Source organism: Lampetra fluviatilis, chromosome 26, assembly GCF_964198595.1.
Source record: "Lampetra fluviatilis chromosome 26, kcLamFluv1.1, whole genome shotgun sequence".
NCBI lineage: Eukaryota > Metazoa > Chordata > Hyperoartia > Petromyzontiformes > Petromyzontidae > Lampetra > Lampetra fluviatilis.
In genome coordinates this window covers 11,418,322-11,437,822 of record NC_136300.1, presented here as the reverse complement: position 1 = coordinate 11,437,822, position 19,501 = coordinate 11,418,322, and the positions used below count along the sequence as shown (strand labels likewise).

General features: G+C 55.5%; 1 long non-coding RNA gene across 2 annotated transcripts in view; it reads left to right on the top strand.

The window, feature by feature from the left end:
- Positions 1-206: 206 nt before the first annotated feature.
- LOC144942094 (uncharacterized) overlaps positions 207-19,501 on the top strand; it is a 66,137-nt gene continuing 46,842 nt past the window's right edge. The window contains exons 1-3 of one of the 2 annotated variants that reach the window (XR_013639314.1): positions 207-251; positions 5,582-5,636; positions 16,008-16,260. This is a non-coding gene — a long non-coding RNA (uncharacterized LOC144942094). Of the gene's footprint in view, positions 252-5,581; positions 5,637-16,007; positions 16,261-19,501 lie in introns of those variants that run through there. The other variant, XR_013639313.1, reaches the window with a different exon arrangement.

The window sequence follows — 19,501 nt, the reverse complement described above, 5'->3', positions numbered from 1 at the left end:
GAGCTGGGGGGGAGCGGGGAGGGGTTCAAGATGAATGGGGCGAGAAAAAATATAACACGGAGAGAGATGGAGAGAGAGACGGAGAGAGAGACGGAGCGAGAATGGGTTTATGTAGGGGGGTGGGGGTTGAGGTGTGTAGGAGGGGGGGCTGGCAGGTTGGAGGGGGGGGCATCGAGAGCGAGCTGTGCAGGCGCTTGACGAGGGCCCGAGAGACGGATCCGTGGGTAACCCTCCATGCCTGCACACCGCGTGTGTGTACACGTGTGCGTGTGTGTACACGTGCGTGTGTGTGTGGTGCAGGTGTGTGTAATGCAGCGGTTAGCACGCTGCGCTAGAAAACCGGCGTCCCCATTTCGATTACCCGCTCACGGCCAACACCCGTGACGATTATCTGAACCGGTCCTGAGCCTCCCCTAGGTCGACTCAGCATCAAATGAGTACCTGCAGCGGTGCGTAAAAAACATCTCCACGAGGGAGACAAAGGCGACCGGGCGTGATGCTGGCTATCCACTCCCTCGTGTACCGTGCCGGCCTTCATAGGTGCTCGCTAACAGCACTTGGCGCAGCAGTCTGTGAAGGCTATACGGGGGATCTTTGCCTTTGTGCGTCTATCTGTTGCTGGAGCAAGCGCTGCGTGTTTGTGTGGGTTCAACCAGACTGGATTGTGTGAGGAGGTCACAGATCATTGAAAGATCTGGACAGCCCCATCAGTGAGCTCCTCCGGCAGGCTGCGTTGCCTGGGTCATCCGCGTCGCCCGCGTGGCCGGTATTCCCAAGATGATTCTGTTTGGCCGGGGGGCTTAACGGGCGCCGCACGGGCTACAGAATAGATTGACTGGTGCGGTACGGGAGGATGTGGAGCTGAGTGGGCTTGCCGATGACCGACACCAGCGGTGTCAAGATCGACCTTGTTTAGGAGGCTCGTGAAGGACGCTGACTGGGCAGTTTGATGCAATCGCCCTCCAGCAACAGCGGAGGGCAGAGGAGCGACGCTCACAACAACGAGCGGAGCGCCGGACGGATAAAACGCGAGTTGGTACAGGTGGTGCATTTGCAAGTCATCTCAATCAGTCGACCGATTGCATCTGGGTGTGTCCACTGACCACATGACAACAATGAGAGCTTTCCACACTTCAAGCATATAGAGGTTGCACGTCTGTGTGTGAGCGCGTTGACGAATGTATAAACATCGCCACTAGGAAGACAAAGGCGGCCGGGCGTGGTGTTGACCACCCACCCCCTCGTGTGACGTACAGACCTTCATAGGAGCTCACTAACAGCACTTGCCCAAACAGTCTGTTAAAGGCTATACGGGGGATATTTGTCTTTGTGTATGTTTATGGGGATGGATGGTGTAGTAGCTACCGCGTTACGCTACGAACCCGCCCACAGGAGTTCGATTCCCGCTCACAGCCAACATCGGTGACGTCTATTTGAACCGGTGGGACGTGTAAGCACCAACACTGGGGCGCGATGTTTCCCCTCCCCCCGTGCCGTACCGGCCTTTAAATTGGCAGGCTCACTCACAGTCTGTCGAAGGCGATACGGCGCGGGGTGGATCTTCGTCTTTGTGTCTGTTGGGGCGTTCGCATGGGACAGCGGAGTTCGACTCGGCCTTGAACGAGCAAACTGCGCGGCCTAGAATCAGCACCGTGAAGGCAGGGGCCATGATCGCGTGTGCAATCCTCACCCTTCACCATCTCGCAGCGGTGGCGAGATGTTAACTACCTCGCCTGGTGTGCAGGAGGTCGCGGGTTTGATCCCGACCCTGACGCTTGCTGTATATTTAAACTTTGCGTGTCTCTCCCTCTGGCCGTGGTCGCGTGGAATTTTCTCCGGGTCCGTTTTTCCCCTCCGCATTGAATAATCAACGTCACCCGTTTCGAATATTCGGCTGCTGCTATAGATTCTACATTTCCACGCGCTGATGATGATGATGATAAGTCACTAAACTACTTCGTTGGGCTATCATTCGAGATGGCCAAGTCGCTTCCCCAAAAAGAGTGACGCAGCTCAGTGGGACCTTGACGTGGTACATTTTAAGAATAAAAAAAATGTTTAAAGTTGTGATAGACGCTCGCTAACAAGCTTAGTGGGAGCTCTCAGCCTCGCCGAAGTTCGGACCCCCCCCCCCCTGCGATGATTCCAGACGGCGAGGCCGTTGGGGGTCACGGGGGGGGGGGGGCTGGGGGGGTGGAGGGGGGGAGAGGGGGGCGGGGGCGGTGTGGGCGGCAGCTTGCAGCGTTAACGAATCTCATTCAAGTACCGCCCTCAATTTAACCCGAATTAAATAATCACGTCTTTCCCTCCTTGCCTCGACGGCGGAGCAGCGTGGTCATAATTATAGCTCGCGAACCGGGGAGCATCTGCACGTGTGTGCGTGTGCGCACGCACGTGCGCGTGCACGTGTTAACATGTGTGTGCGCATCCATCTAAGATTCTAAGTGCACGTGCGCACACTTGTGTGTGGATATTTGAGTACGCGTGTGTGTGACGATTTTCTTAACCGGTCCTGGGCCTCCCCTCGGTCGACTCAGCCTCAAAATGGTGCGGTGTGTAAACATCTCCACTGGGGAGACAAAGGCGGTCGGGCGTGGTGTTGACCACTTACCCCCTCGTGTGCCGTGCCGACCTTAACAGGTGCTCGCTAACAGCACTTGCCCCAACAGTCTGGTAAAGCGACAGGGGAATCTTTGTCTTTGTTGCGTGCATGTGTCGCTCCACACGTTGAACTACCCTCCCTTCTCTGTGCTTGCGAAGCGTCTCATGGAACATCTGCACCGGTTATGAAACCATTCAGGCTGCTGGCCTGCCTGCGATCCATCCTGGGTCTCGCCAGACTGGACGCTGGGAGGAGCTCACAGATCTTGAGAGATCTGGACACATCAGTGAGCTTCTCCGGCAGGCGAGGCTACGTTGGCTGGGTCACGTAGCCTCCATGCCCAGCCACCGAATACTCAAGCAGCTTCTGTTTGGCCGCATAGAGGGGGGCTGGGGGGGGGCTAAACGGGCACGGGCTGGGGAAGAGATTGTAGATTGATGCGGTACGGGAAGATGTGGGAGCTGAGTGGACTTGCCGAAGACCGGTACCAGCTGTGTCGAGATCGGCCTCTGTGGAGGAGCCAGTTGGAGGCAGTCGCCCTCCAGCAACAACGGAGGGCAGAGGAGTGACGCTCACAACAAAGAGCGGGGCGCCGGCCGGCTAAAACGCCGAAATTCGACACAGCGGCGATCATCTCAGTCAGTCAACCCATAGCGCCTGGGTCTGCCCGGTGATCTCCTCCTGCCCGGCATGCACTTCGCGTGGCCTCAAGAGGTGCACCCAGCCTGGCACAAGAGCTGTGGTGACGTCTCCGTCACTGAGTGGCCAACGGCGGCGGCTGCTGTTGTTGTTGTTGTCGCGTAGGAAGCCGAGGCGCAGTGGTTAGCGCGCCGCGCTACGAAACCGGCGACGTCAAACGTCGGTGACGAATATTTGTAGCGGTCCCGGGCCTCCCCTAGGTCGACTCAGCCTTAAAAGAGCACCCGGCGCGGTGTTCAAAAAAAGACGTCACCGCTGGGGAGACAAAGGCGGCCGCGCGTGGTCCTGGCCACGCCACCCCCTCGTGTACCGTGGCGGCCTTCTTAGGTGGCCACTCGCTAACAGCACTTGCCCCAGCAGCCTGCGTAGTTTACAAGGGGGATCTTTGCCTTTGATATATCGTGTGTGAGTGTGGGGAGCGGTAGTGTAGCGGTTAGCGGGCTGCGCTACGAACCTGGCGACCCGGGTTCGATTCCCGCTTACGGCCAACACCCAGTGACGGTTATCTGAACTGGTCCTGGACCTCCCCTAGGTCGACTCAGCCTCAAATGAGTACCTTGTGCGATGTGTAAACATCGCCACTAGGGAGACAAAGGCGGCCGGGCGTGATGCTGGTCACCCACCTCCTCGTGTACCGTTCCGGCCTTCATAGGTGCTCGCTAACAGCACTTGCCCCAACAGTCTGTTAAGGCTATACGGGGGATCTTTTTTGTGAGTGAGTGTGTGGGTGTAGGGTGCGTGTGGGTGTCGGGTGAGTGTGGGTGTCGGGTGAGTGTATGTGTAGGGTGAGTGTGTGTAGGGTGAGTGTGTGTGTAGGGGTGAGTGTGTGTGTAGGGGTGAGTGTGTGTGTAGGGTGAGTGTGTGTGTAGGGGTGAGTGTGTGTGTAGGGGTGAGTGTGTGTGTAGGGGTGAGTGTGGGTGTAGGGGTGAGTGTGGGTGTAGGGGTGAGTGTGGGTGTAGGGGTGAGTGTGGGTGTAGGGGTGAGTGTGGGTGTAGGGGTAGGGGTGAGTGTGGGTGTAGGGGTGAGTGTGGGTGTAGGGGTGAGTGTGGGTGTGTGGGTGTAGGGGTGGGTGTGTGGGTGTAGGGGTGAGTGTGGGTGTAGGGGTGAGTGTGGGTGTAGGGGTGAGTGTGGGTGTAGGGGTGAGTGTGAGTGTGGGTGTAGGGGTGAGTGTGGGTGTAGGGGTGAGTGTGGGTGTAGGGGTGAGTGTGGGTGTAGGGGTGAGTGTGGGTGTATGGGTGAGTGTGAGTGTAGGGGTGAGTGTGGGTGTAGGGGTGAGTGAGTGTGTGTGAGTGAGTGTGTGTGACTGTGTAAGTAAGTGTGTGTGTGTTTATTCTCCTCTCAGGGGTAATGAGACGGGCAGATTGAGGAGTGAGGGGAGGGGGCACATCTGAGTGTGGGGTGTGGGGGTGTGGGCACCCCCCTGTTCTGCCTTCAACCAAGCGCCCATTACTCACAGCGGGGTTCTGATTTACTTAAGAGGATGTGGGCTAACACAACACGTGTTAGAAAGCTAACGCACACCTGCACCAACACACACCTGCACCAACGCACACCTGCACCAACGCACACCTGCACTCTCAGTGACGGGAATGCACATCAATGTGCAGTAGCCGCACACACGCAGAAGCGTGCGAGGAGTGGTGGCGCAGTGGTTAGCGCTGCAATCCAGGCCACCCAGGTTCGATTCCCGCACACGGCCAGCATCGGCGACGAATATTTCCGCCCCCGATGCCGGCTCGACTCATCTAGGTCGACTCAGCCTTAAATGCGGAGGCTCAAGGACGAGTTCGCACATGTCAGCGCAAATCGGTAGCGCACTAAACGCACGCAACCCATGTTGACACGTGCGAGCACCGACGAAGGCCGACACGGCGCACGAGGGGGTGGGTGGGGAGCCAACATCAGCACCAGAGGTGCTCGCTCGAGGCTGAGTCGACCTAGGGGCAGGCAGGGGTCGGTAAAACCTGCGCACGCGCACTCTCCAACGACTGCTTCGTGACGCGTTCTTTATTTGAAGACGACCGTCTCGTCTTCACTAAAACCTCGCGATAGATTGAGAGGGGTTTTTTTTTGTGTGTAACCCAATCCTAACGGAACGTCCCTTCTTATCGCTATGGTTGCCGTCCCCTGGACCTCAAGGGGTGTCCAGGACGGACCGGTTCGCGTGGATCTTCGCTTGGTGTCGGTGGCCGTGAGCGGGAATCGAACTCGTGGCCGCCGGGTTCGTAGCGCCGCGCGCTAACCACAGCACCACCGCTCCCCCCCCAACTGCATTCACAGAGCCGGCGGCCGCCTTTGTCTCCCCACTCGTGATGTTTCCTCCACACCGCACCAGGTACCCGTCTGAGGCTGAGTCTAACGCACGCACCAACACGGACAACACCACGGCGCTTGTGCCAGGCTAGGTGCACGCGCAGGCTCCCTCGCACCGGCGCCTGGGCGAGCGTCGTCTCCGCGGGGTCGCTTCAACCCTCGCAGCGTGGGGTCGACCCCCCCCCCCTTACATACAAGCCCCTCCCCCTTACCCCCCCCCCCCCCTTACATCCCAAGCCCCTCCCCCTTACCCCCCCCGCCTTCTCCTCGAACCCTCACACCCCCCAGGGATGCGTAATTTACAAACTAGCGGGGATGTTCGGCAAAGCTGATGTACCCACAACATCAACCGCCCCACCTGCACACTCTCACCCCGATTACACTCACCCCCACTCACCCCTACACTCACCCCTACACTAACCCCTACACTCACCCCTACACTCACCCTACACTCACCCCTACACTCACCCCTACACACACACTCACCCCTACACACACACTCACCCTACACTCACCCCTACACTCACCCCTACAATCACCCCTACACTCACCCCTACACACACACTCACCCCTACACACACACTCACCCTACACTCACCCCTACACTCACCCCTACACTCACCCTACACTCACCCTACACTCACCCCTACACTCACCCTACACTCACCCCTACACTCACCCTACACTCACCCCTACACTCACCCTACACTCACCCCTACACTCACCCTACATTCACCCCTACACTCAGCCCCACACTCACCCCTACACTCACCCTACACTCACACTCACCCCTACACTCACCCCTACACTCACCCCTACACTCACCCCTACACTCAGCCCCACACTCACCCCAACACTCACCCTACACTCACCCCTACACTCAGCCCCACACTCACCCCTACACTCACCCTACACTCACACTCACCCCTACACACACACTCACCCCTACACTCACCCCTACACTAACCCTACATTCACACTCACCCCTACACTCACCCCTACACTCACCCCTACACTCACCCCTAAACTCACCCTACACATACACTCACCCTACACTCACACTCACCCCAACACTCACCCCTACACTCACCCCTACACTCACCCTACACTCACACTCACCCCTACACACACACTCACCCTACACTCACCCCTACACATACACTCACCCCAATACACACACTCACCCCACCTGCACACTCTCACCCCGATTACTCACCCCCACACTCACCCCTACACTCACCCCTACACTCCCCCTATACTCACCCTACACTCACCCCTACACTCACCCCTACACACACACTCACCCCTACACACACAATCACCCTACACTCACCCCTACACTCAGCCCCACACTCACCCCTACACACACACTCACCCCTACACTCACCCCTACACTAACCCTACATTCACACTCACCCTACACTCACCCCTACACTCACCCCTACACTCACCCTACACATACACTCACCCTACACTCACACTCACCCCTACACACACCCCTACACTCACCCTACACTCACACTCACCCCTACACACACACTCACCCCTACACTCACCCCTACACTAACCCTACATTCACACTCATCCCTACACTCACCCCAACACTCACCCCTACACTCACCCCTACACTCACCCTACAGTCACACTCACCCCTACACTCACCCCTACACTCAACCCCACACTCACCCTACACTCACACTCACCCCTACACACACACTCACCCTACACTCACACTCACCCCTACACATACACTCACCCCAATACACACACTCACCCCACCTGCACACTCTCACCCCGATTACACTCACCCCTACACTCACCCTACACTCACCCCCACACTCACCCCTACACACACACTCACCCCTACACAAACACTCACCCTACACTCACCCCTACACTCACCCCTACACTCACCCTACACTCACCTCTACACTCACCCTACACTCACCCCTACACTCACCCTACATTCACCCCTACACTCACCCTACACTCACCCCTACACTCACCCTACATTCACCCCTACACTCAGCCCCACACTCACCCCTACACTCACCCTACACTCACACTCACCCCTACACATACACTCACCCTACACTCACACTCACCCCTACACTCACCCTACACTCACACTCACCCCTACACACGCACTCACCCCTACACTCACCCCTACACTAACCCTACATTCACACTCACCCCTACACTCACCCCTACACTCACCCCTACACTCACCCTACACATACACTCACCCTACACTCACACTCACCCCTACACTCACCCCTACACTCACCCCTACACTCACCCTACACTCACCCCTACACTCACCCTACACTCACCCCTACACTCACCCTACATTCACCCCTACACTCACCCTTCACTCACCCCTACACTCACCCTACATTCACCCCTACACTCAGCCCCACACTCACCCCTACACTCACCCTACACTCACACTCACCCCTACACTCACCCCTACACTCACCCTACACTCACACTCACCCCTACACACACACTCACCCCTACACTAACCCTACATTCACACTCATCCCTACACTCACCCCTACACTCACCCCTACACTCACCCTACACATACACTCACCCTACACTCACACTCACCCCTACACACACCCCTACACTCACTCTACACTCACCCCTACACACACACTCACCCCTACACTCACCCCTACACTAACCCTACATTCACACTCATCCCTACACTCACCCCAACACTCACCCCTACACTCACCCCTACACTAACCCTACACATACACTCACCCTACACTCACACTCACCCCAACACTCACCCCTACACTCACCCCTACACTCACCCTACACTCACACTCACCCCTACACACACACTCACCCTACACTCACACTCACCCCTACACATACACTCACCCCAATACACACACTCACCCCACCTGCACACTCTCACCCCGATTACACTCACCCCCACACTCACCCCTACACTCACCCCTACACTCACCCCTACACTCACCCTACACTCACCCCCACACTCACCCCTACACACACACTCACCCCTACACAAACACTCACCCTACACTCACCCCTACACTCACCCCTACACTCACCCTACACTCACCCCTACACTCACCCTACACTCACCCCTACACTCACCCTACATTCACCCCTACACTCACCCTACACTCACCCCTACACTCACCCTACATTCACCCCTACACTCAGCCCCACACTCACCCCTACACTCACCCTACACTCACACTCACCCCTACACATACACTCACCCTACACTCACACTCACCCCTACACTCACCCCTACACTCACCCTACACTCACACTCACCCCTACACTAACCCTACATTCACACTCACCCCTACACTCACCCCTACTCTCACCCTACACATACACTCACCCTACACTCACACTCACCCCTACACTCACCCCTACACTCACCCCTACACTCACCCTACACTCACACTCACTCCTACACACACACTCACCCTACACTCACACTCACCCCTACACATACACTCACCCCAATACACACACTCACCCCTACACTCACACTCACCCCTACACATACACTCACCCCTACACTCACACTCACCCCTACACGCACCCTACACTCACACTCACCCTTACACTCACCCCTACACTCACCCCCACACTCACCCCTACACTCACCCCTACACTCACCCATACACACATACTCACTCCTACACCCACACTCACCCTACACACACACTCACCCCTACACACACACTCACCCCTACACCCACACTCACCCTACACACACACTCACCCCTACACCCACACTCACCCCTACACACACACTCACCCTACACCCACACTCACCCTACACACACACTCACCCCTACACTCACCCCTACACTCACCCCTACACACACACTCACCCCTACACCCACACTCACCCTACACACACTCACCCCTACACACACACTCACCCCTACACCCACACTCACCCTACACACACACTCACCCCTACACCCACACTCACCCTTACACACACTCACCCCTACACCCACACTCACACTACACACACACTCACCCTACACACACACTCACCCTACACCCACACTCACCCTACACACACACACTCACCCCTACACCCACACTCACCCCTACACACACACTCACCCTACACACACACTCACCCCTACACCCACACTCACCCTACACACACTCACCCTACACACACTCACCCCTACACCCACACTCACCCCTACACCCACACTCACCCCTACACACACACTCACCCTACACTCACAATCACCCGACACCCACACTCACCCCTACACCCACACTCACCCTACACACACACTCACCCTACACACACACACTCACCCTACACACACACTCACCCTACACCCACACTGACCCCTACACACACTCACCCTACACACACACTCACCCCTACACACACACTCACCCCTACACACACACTCACCCCTACACACACACTCACCCTACACACACACTCACCCCTACACACACACTCACCCTACACACACACTCACCCCTAAACACACACTCACCCCTACACACACACTCACCCCTACACACACACTCACCCCTACACACACACTCACCCTACACACACACTCACCCTACACACACACTCACCCCTACACACACACTCACCCTACACACACACTCACCCCTACACACACACTCACCCTACACACACACTCACCCCTACACACACACTCACCCCTACACTCACAATCACCCCTACACTCACAATCACCCCTACACACACACTCACCCTACACACACACTCACCCTACACACACACTCACCCCTACACCCACACTCACCCCAACACTCACAATCACCCCTACACTCACAATCACCTCTACACACACACTCACCCCTACACACACACTTCCCCTACACCCACACTCACCCTACACACACACTCACCCTACACACACACTCACCCTACACTCACAATCACCCTACACACACACTCACCCTACACACACTCACCCTACACACACACTCACCCTACACACACACTCACCCCTACACACACACTCACCCTACACACACTCACCCCTACACCCACACTCACCCCTACACCCACACTCACCCCTACACACACACTCACCCTACACTCACAATCACCCGACACCCACACTCACCCCTACACCCACACTCACCCTACACACACACTCACCCTACACACACACACTCACCCTACACACACACTCACCCTACACCCACACTGACCCCTACACACACTCACCCTACACACACACTCACCCCTACACACACACTCACCCCTACACACACACTCACCCCTACACACACACTCACCCTACACACACACTCACCCCTACACACACACTCACCCTACACACACACTCACCCCTAAACACACACTCACCCCTACACACACACTCATCCCTACACACACACTCACCCCTACACACACACTCACCCTACACACACACTCACCCTACACACACACTCACCCTACACACACACTCACCCCTACACACACACTCACCCCTACACTCACAATCACCCCTACACTCACAATCACCCCTACACTCACAATCACCCCTACACACACACTCACCCCTACACCCACACTCACCCCAACACTCACAATCACCCCTACACTCACAATCACCTCTACACACACACTCACCCCTACACACACACTTCCCCTACACCCACACTCACCCTACACACACACTCACCCTACACACACACTCACCCTACACTCACAATCACCCTACACACACACTCACCCTACACACACTCACCCTACACACACACTCACCCTACACACACACTCACCCCTACACACACACTCACCCTACACACACACCCACCCTACACACACACTCACCCCTACACCCACACTTTGACATTTGTCGCATGTCAATACCGCATTGAGGATGATTGCTCTGTAATATTAATTCTCTTTCATGTCTCGCACTACGTACGCGCAACATAAATGTACAAAATGCATTGATAACTTTTGTTTAATCTTACACGTATACCGTGAATGTACATATCAAATATGTATATAATAAATAAATAATGCCGATAACAACACCCCCCCCCCCCTAGTTCAGTTAAAAATAAACACGCGGCGCGCTGCGGCCACAGCTCGAGGATGAGGGATCGCTCGAGTTCCGGCTTAGATTTAGAAATAAAGGGGAATGAGAGCGCGTGGGGGGGCAGGGTTAAGGAATGAAAACACAGACGCCTGTGTCGGATTGATCATTTGCATAAAAGTGTCTCGCACACGCGCCGATCCAACTCTCAGAGGGGATGGGAGCAGGCGCGAGAGCGGCGGAGAGAGTGGGGGGGGAGAGCGCCGGGGAGAGCGATAGAAAGAGTGGAGAGGGATACGGAGGAGGAGAGCGCTGGGGGGAGAGAGAGTGGCGGAGAAGGAGAGAGCGGCGGAGAGGAGAGAGTGGGGGGGGGTGGTGGAGGAGAGAGTGAGGGGGGGAGAGAGTGAGGGGGGGGGGAGAGCGTGGAGAGAAGAGAGTGGTGGATAAGGAGAGAGTGGGGAGGAAAGCGTGGTGGAGGAGAGAGTGGGGGGGGGGAGTGGTGGATAAGGAGAGAGTGGGGTGGGGAGAGTGGGAGGGGGAGAGCGGCACGAGAGAGAGAGAGGGTGGAGAGGAGAGAGTGGGGGGAGAGAGTGGTGGAGGAGTGGTGGAGGAGGAGAGAGCGGCACGAGAGAGAGAGCGTGGAGAGGAGAGAGTGGGGGGAGAGAGTGGTGGAGGAGTGGTGGAGGAGGAGAGAGCGGCACGAGAGAGAGAGCGTGGAGAGGAGAGAGTGGGGGGAGAGAGTGGTGGAGGAGTGGTGGAGGAGGAGAGAGCGGCACGAGAGAGAGAGCGTGGAGAGGAGAGAGAGAAAGCCTCCAGCGAGGATCTTCGCGCAGCTGGGAGGGGGGGGGGCGATGGGACGGGGGAGGGTGGAGAGCAGCCGCGAAGCTACACCGAGTGTGCAGGCGGTGCAACTGCGCCTGGGCCCATGCCCCAGCCACGCTGCGTCACTGGGGAGGAAGGAGGTGGGGAGATGAAGGGAGGTGACAGATGGAGGTGAGAGAGGTGGGATATCCATGGATGATCGATGAGATGGGAGATAGAGGAGGAGGAGGAGGATGAGGTGTGAACGGGGAAGGTGGGAGAAGCGAGGAGGTGAGAAATGCGGGGATGCACTGGGAGATGGAGGTGGGAAATGCGTGGATGCACTGGGAGATGGGGGGGTGCGCGACAGCGAGAAAGAGGTGGGAGATGGGGGCGGTGGGAGATTAAGGGATGCGCACACACAATCACTGACAGCCATGTCCGCACACACAGCGTGAACGAAGGCGCCCCAGTGTTTGATCTATAGTCCGGCATGCGAGCGCGTGCGAGCGCGCGTGTGTGTGTACCAGTTTGATTCCCGCTCACGGCCAACACCAGTGACGATTATATGAACTGGTTGTGGGCCTCCCCTAGGTCGACTCAGCCTCAAATGAGTACCTGGTGTGGTGTGTAAACATCGCCACTGGGGGGACAAATGCGACCGGGCGTGGTGCTGGCCACCCACCCCCTCGTGTGCCGTGCCGGCCTTCATAGGTGCTACTCGCTAACTGCACTTGCCCCAAATGTCTGTTTAGGCTACACGGGGGATCTTTGTCTTTGTACGCGCGAGCGAATTGGAAGCTTGCTATCGCATCCCATTGATGATTACGCGGCGCGGCTGAGCCGAGCCGGAGAGGGTGACCCTGGCACAGATGATGATGATGATGGCTGGGCACTATTATTGTTGTTGTTGTTATAATCGCGTTATAGACAAGCGGCGAAACGCGCACTGTGAGATTCGCTTTATAAGCGGGTTACATCATTAGTGAGCCTACCCAGCGTGTGTGTGTTTATTTGCGTGTTTATTTGTGTTTGTTTATTTGTTTCGATTTAAAGCTTTCGTGACTGCAGGGATTCATCTTATTGGTTCTTTCGGTAAAGTCACGTAGAAGGGAAGTAATAAAATAATAATGATAATAAAATAATAAATAAATAACACATAATAAAATAATTCTCACGACGTTTCGGCCACAACGCAAGCAGCCGTCCTCAGGTGAAAACCAGGTCTGTCGAGGCGACAGCGTCTGACGGGTCTGTACCGGTTTGAAACATTCAGACTGGCCTGCCTACCATCCATCTCAAGTCTAACCATAACGGATGATGTGAGGAGCTCATAGATTTTGAGAGATATGGACACATTCCCATCAGTGAGCTCCTCCGGCAGGCGAGGCTGCGTTGGCTGGGTCACGTGGCCCGCATGTCCAGCCACCGCACACTGTGAAAACCCTCTATCCGGCTTCTTTTTGGCCGGATAGAGGGGGCTAAACGGGCACGACACGGGTTCGAGAACAGATGGACTGATGCGGTACAGGAGGATGTGGAGCTGAGTGGACTTGCCTATGATTGGTACCAGCGGTGTCAAGATCGACCTCCGTGGAGAAGGCTCGTGAAGGACGCTGCTGCTACTGGGCAGTTGGAGGCAGTCGCCCTCCAACAACAGCGGAGGGCAGAGGAGCAACGCTCGCAACAACGCCGGGCGAATAAAATCCAAATCGGAACAGTGGGGACCACAGGTGGTGCATCTGGCGGTCATTTCAGTCAGACAACCCATGGCACCTGGGTCTGTCCCGTGACCTCCTGCAAGCATCGAGCCTTCAGCACTTCACGTGGAACTCAAACACACCACCTAGCCTGGCACAGGCGTCGTGGTGATGTTACCACCAATTATGGCGAACGGCTATTGTTGTTGTATGTGATCGTGTGCTTTGTGCCTGCGTGTGTTTGATGCGTCAATGTGTGTGTGTAGGTTTTGGGGGGCGGTGGCGCAGTGGTTAGCGCGCCGCGCTACAAACCCAGCGAGCCTAGTTCGATCCCCGCTCATCAGCAAGACCGAGGCGATTATCTGAACCAGAACCTGGGCTTCTCCTAGGTCGGCTCAGCCTCAAATCAGAACTTGGTACGGTGTGCAAATATCGCCACTCGGGAGACAAATGCGGTCGGACGTGGTGTTAGCCACCCACCCCCTCGTGTGCCGTGCCGGCCTTAATAGGTGCTCGCTAACAGCGCTTGCCCCGAGCAGTCTGTTAAGGCTATACGAGGGATCTTTGTCTTCGTGTACGTTTGTACTTGTGTACGTGTGCGTGCGATGTGCATTTATTGAAATCCTCCAATCATTAAACTAATGAACGATTAATCGATAAAAATCGATTGTATATATAAATTAAATATTTTTTTCGATGTCCCCTCCCCCATGTATTATCTCACCGCTTCGTTGCGTTCTCCCGGCGCGGCAGCTGAAACAATGCTGCACGTTTATTAAAATCCACACTCCCGCCATCCCTCCACCTCCGTGAACCCAGCAGCAGCGTGAATGAGTTGACCAAGTCGCAGATCGGCAGGTTGCGTCGGGTGGGGTAAAGTGTGGGTACACACACCTCTCCCCCAGGCATCCGTGAAACTACTGGACATCTGCGGGGAAAAAAGAGCTTTATCGCTCATCAGATTCCTCAAGTTTAAATTTAAAAAATAAATTCTGATTCTCCAAGACATTTGGCCAACGTGGAAGAGTAGGCCAAGTGACCCCTCCAGTGGGCGCCCTTCTGCCAGGAGGGGCGCGAGCAGGGAGATTCCTCTTTCCTATTAAAATAGCCACTGCTCTTCCCCTGCTCATTTAAATTGGACTGTGGTGGGTGGTAGGTGTTGTGGGGGGGGGGGGCACGGGAATGAGGGGGTGATTTGGGGGGTGGGAAGAGATGGGGGCTCACCCCCCCCGCGCCCCCACCCCCCTCTCTCCATTGTTCTCACGATGTAAGTAGCGCGTTCTTTGTCTCCTAGCTCAATACATGGATCTCGCATTAACGCAGCTATGCATTGGACATGCATTCGTCACACGCCATATATATAGGCACACACAATGATAAAGATTCCCCGTATAGCCTTTAACAGACCGTTGTTGCAAGTGATGTTAGCAAGCACCTACTAAACTAAGCGAGAACAATGTTTTAGTTATTTTACCAGGTAAGTCCCACTGAGCTATGTAGCTCTTTTTCAAAAGCGACCTGGCCACAAATGATAGCTCAAACCAAGTAGCCGCTTATCGCGTGGACACATAAAGCAACCACATTCTCTAAACGCGTGATGTTCATTCTGAATGTGGAGGGGAAAACCGGAGGACCCGGGAAAAAATGCACGCGACCACGCAGAGAGAGAGAGAGACACGCACACTCCAAATATACAGCAGCAGGCGTCAGGGTCGGGATCAAACCCACAACCTCCTGCACACCAGGCGAGGGAGTTCACATCTCGCCTCCACAACTACCATCACCACCATGCTCATCCACACTGCTTTGTATCACCACCAGCAGACTGTTAGCGAGGAGCACCCCTGAAGTGCCCGCACGGCACACGAGGGGGTGGGTGGCCAGCACCTCGCCGAGCCGCCCTTCTCTCCCGAGCGGTGATGTTTACACACCGCACCGGTTACTGACTCATGGGAGGCCCAGGACCGGTTCAGATCATCGTCACCGGTGTTGTCCACTGAGTTCGCCGGGTTCGAAGCGCACCACCATCACCACCATCACCACCAGCACAACCATCACCACCACCAGCAGCACCACCCCCAACAGCACCATCACCACCACCACCACCACCGCCAGCACCACCAGCAGCAGCACCACCACCAGCAGCAGCAGCACGCCCTCCTCCACCCGACAGTCGAATAGTCACGTGAACGAACGCGGCCAATGCATCTCCGCTGCAGCAATCGAAGGTGGAGGGAGCCTCTCCAGCTCCCCCGAGTGGGGGCCTTCTGACAGCGGCGGCGCGAGCGAGCAATTGCAGGGCTGCACCTTCTGTTCCGCTTACCGCTGCGGTGGCTGGGAGATGTTAACTCCCTCGCCTGGTATGCAGGAGGTCGTAGATTCGATCCTGACCCTGACGCCTGCTGTATATTTGGAGTTTGCGTGTCTCTCTCTCGCTCCTCGTGGTCGCGTGGACTTTTCTCCGGGTCCTCCGGGTTTTCCCTTCACGTTTAGAATGAACTAAACGTGACGGGCGCGTTGTGACCCGGCGTCTTCGCGCTCGCTTGGTGCTGGAGGGACAGCGCGCATGCCAACCGCGCCGCGCCCTGTCGTTGTCGTCTTCTATAATGAAGCTTCTGAGAAATGTTAAACCGGTTGATCCCGTGCCGGCTTCAGTTCTTTCAATGGGCGACGTTCGAATTGCTGCGACTCGTCCCCCCCCCCCCCCCCCGGTATTTTCATCGCGATTGATGTAATTTAATGTTTTGTTTCATTCTCATATCAAACTTTTCTCCCCGGCATATTGAAACCTTCAAAACCAACCGGATTACTGTCGCCCCCACCCTCCCCCCCCCCATATTTTCTCTCCGAATGGCACAAAAGGTGGCTTTATGAGAAAACCCCGTGGCGCTTTACCCCTCTCCGCCAACAACATTCGCTCGACGCTTCTGTCGTCGGTGTCTCCACGTGAACATTGAACTGGAATCGGTGGCAGTGAGTAACCTTGGTCGACTGCCTTCCCTACGACGACAATGGGAAGGGCAGAACACTCCCTCCTCCATAGTAGTGGCGCGGGGGGTTGGCGGGGGGTGGGTAGCAGAAGTCGCCTAAATAGTCACTGCGGTGAAGGTCGCATCGCATTGTGTGGCACGGAACCGCGGGCAAGGTCGACGGGTCTCGATGTTAGTCAAAAGCCTACGGGGGTCTCCTCCAAGTGTAGGGGGTCAGAGGGGTCTCCGTGCACGTGTCCAATTGTGGGTGTGCTCGACCACAATCCATCGCGAGCGTGTATGTGCGCAGGTCTCCTTTGGCCACCGTCACGTAGCCAACCGCGCAGGTCGGATGTGTGGGGGCAGTGAGTATGTCCTCCGTGTGAGCCTCAGGGGCCTACGGAGGAGTCGGCGAGGTTCTGTGTAAGTTTGTGGGGGGAGAGTTTCCAATCGCGGATTACAACGCGCGCTTCTGCAGGAGGTGCGTATGGAATCCAAATTGCCATCCCCAGAACACCGCCAACGACTGGCTTGCCAAACTTAACCTTTGCAGTTTTTTTATTAATATATAAAAATTTAAAACCAAATCAGTGAATTGCTTCACTATTCTGGCAAATCGCCCGATGATGCTGGATGTAATTACCAAATTGTAAACGTTGTGGATTTACTCTCCAACACACCGGTGGGCTGTAGTAGTAACTAATCGGCGCGTTGTTCACGTGACAAACCTTACTGGCTGTGTCGGGTGGTGGAGGGTCACGACACATTTATACTTACGCGATCCAACCCAAAACCCTTGTATCGTGAAAATGCAGCGGGGTTGCGATTCTAATGCCAAGACGCTCAATCCCCCGACGACTGCCGCATCGGGGACTCCCATCCGCCACCGGCTGCAGCCGCCGGCCCCGATGCGCAGGGGCTCGATAAGTCTCCGTCTCGCCAACAACAACAACAAACACGTGGTAGGGCTTTCGCGACCAATATCATCCATAACACAGGTTTTATTTGGGTTAGATCGTTGTGAATATATAAATGTGTCGTTAAAACCCGCCACCACCCTGATGAAGCTGGTTGTAATCACTTGCGAAACGTTGTACTCAGATTGTAAATGCTGTGGCTTGGCTCTCCAACACAACCGGTGGTGCTGTACTAGTGACGAATTGGCCACGTTCTGTTTACGTGACAACCCTTACTAGTTGGCTGTGTCGGGTGGTGGAGGGTTTTAACGACACATTTATATATCTACGCGATCATAACCCAAAACAACCTCTATTATGAGCAACAAATAAATTGCCGCGACGTTCCTCGGGGAACAAATTGGTGTTGGTTTTTTTTGTTCGTGCGCCCAATTCAAACGAAATTAAAACGCTTTTCTTTTTCTCCAATCCACGACCGCGGGGGCCGTGCGCCACACTTCACCCCGCTCGTCGCTCTCATCATTCTCAATCTTCCTCCCTTTTCGTTCCCGCATCCGCTCCCGCAATACCGATCCATCTCCCCCCTAATGTGCCCATTCGCTAACGATAAAAAAACAACCTCGGTTCTTTCAGTCAAAACGCTCGGCACGAGTACTTTCGCGAGCGGTATCGGGCTGACGGTTGTTTGCAGAGCCCTCGCAATCACCTGTTACGCGGTTATCATGAATTACTTTCTGTCAACCTCCAGTGCATCCCTCCCTTTGTGTACACATTCTAGCATTGGGTGAAGCACTTCTTCCCCCTTCTCTTCCCCCTTCAAACAGCCGTCGATCCTCTCTTGCTGGCATTCCATCCACACCGTCTCTACCATCTCGGTGGCGAGATGTTAACTGCCTCGCCTGGTATACAGGAGTTCGTGGCATCGTTGCGGACCCTGACGCCTGCTGTATATTTTATTGAGTCTTCGTGTCTCTCTCCCCCCGTGGTCGCGTGGATTTTTCTCCACGTCCTCCAGTTACCCCCCCACCCCGCCACATTTAGAAACGTGCGTTTCAGAGTATTTGGCTGCGATAAATGTCCACGTGACAAGCCGCTTCGTTGAGCTGTCATTTGTGGCCAGGTCGCTTCTGAAAAAAGAGCTAGAGAGCTCAGTGGGCCTTGCCAGGTAAAATAAAACATGTCTTTTTCTTAATCTTCCGATTTCTCTTACCACCTCACTCGAGCATGCTACGTCCAAAATTATAATCCCCAACTTCTCTTCCCCATCTCCAGTTCCTTAAACTCATGCAAGCTCCATAATCTCTCTCTCTCTGCATATTCTCTTTATATCGTTGAATTATATTCACTATGTAACACGATTTTTGTTCCTGGGTAGTAAGTGTTATTTTATAATTGCTTATGCCTCAAAAGTACAGAAAATGGCTATTAT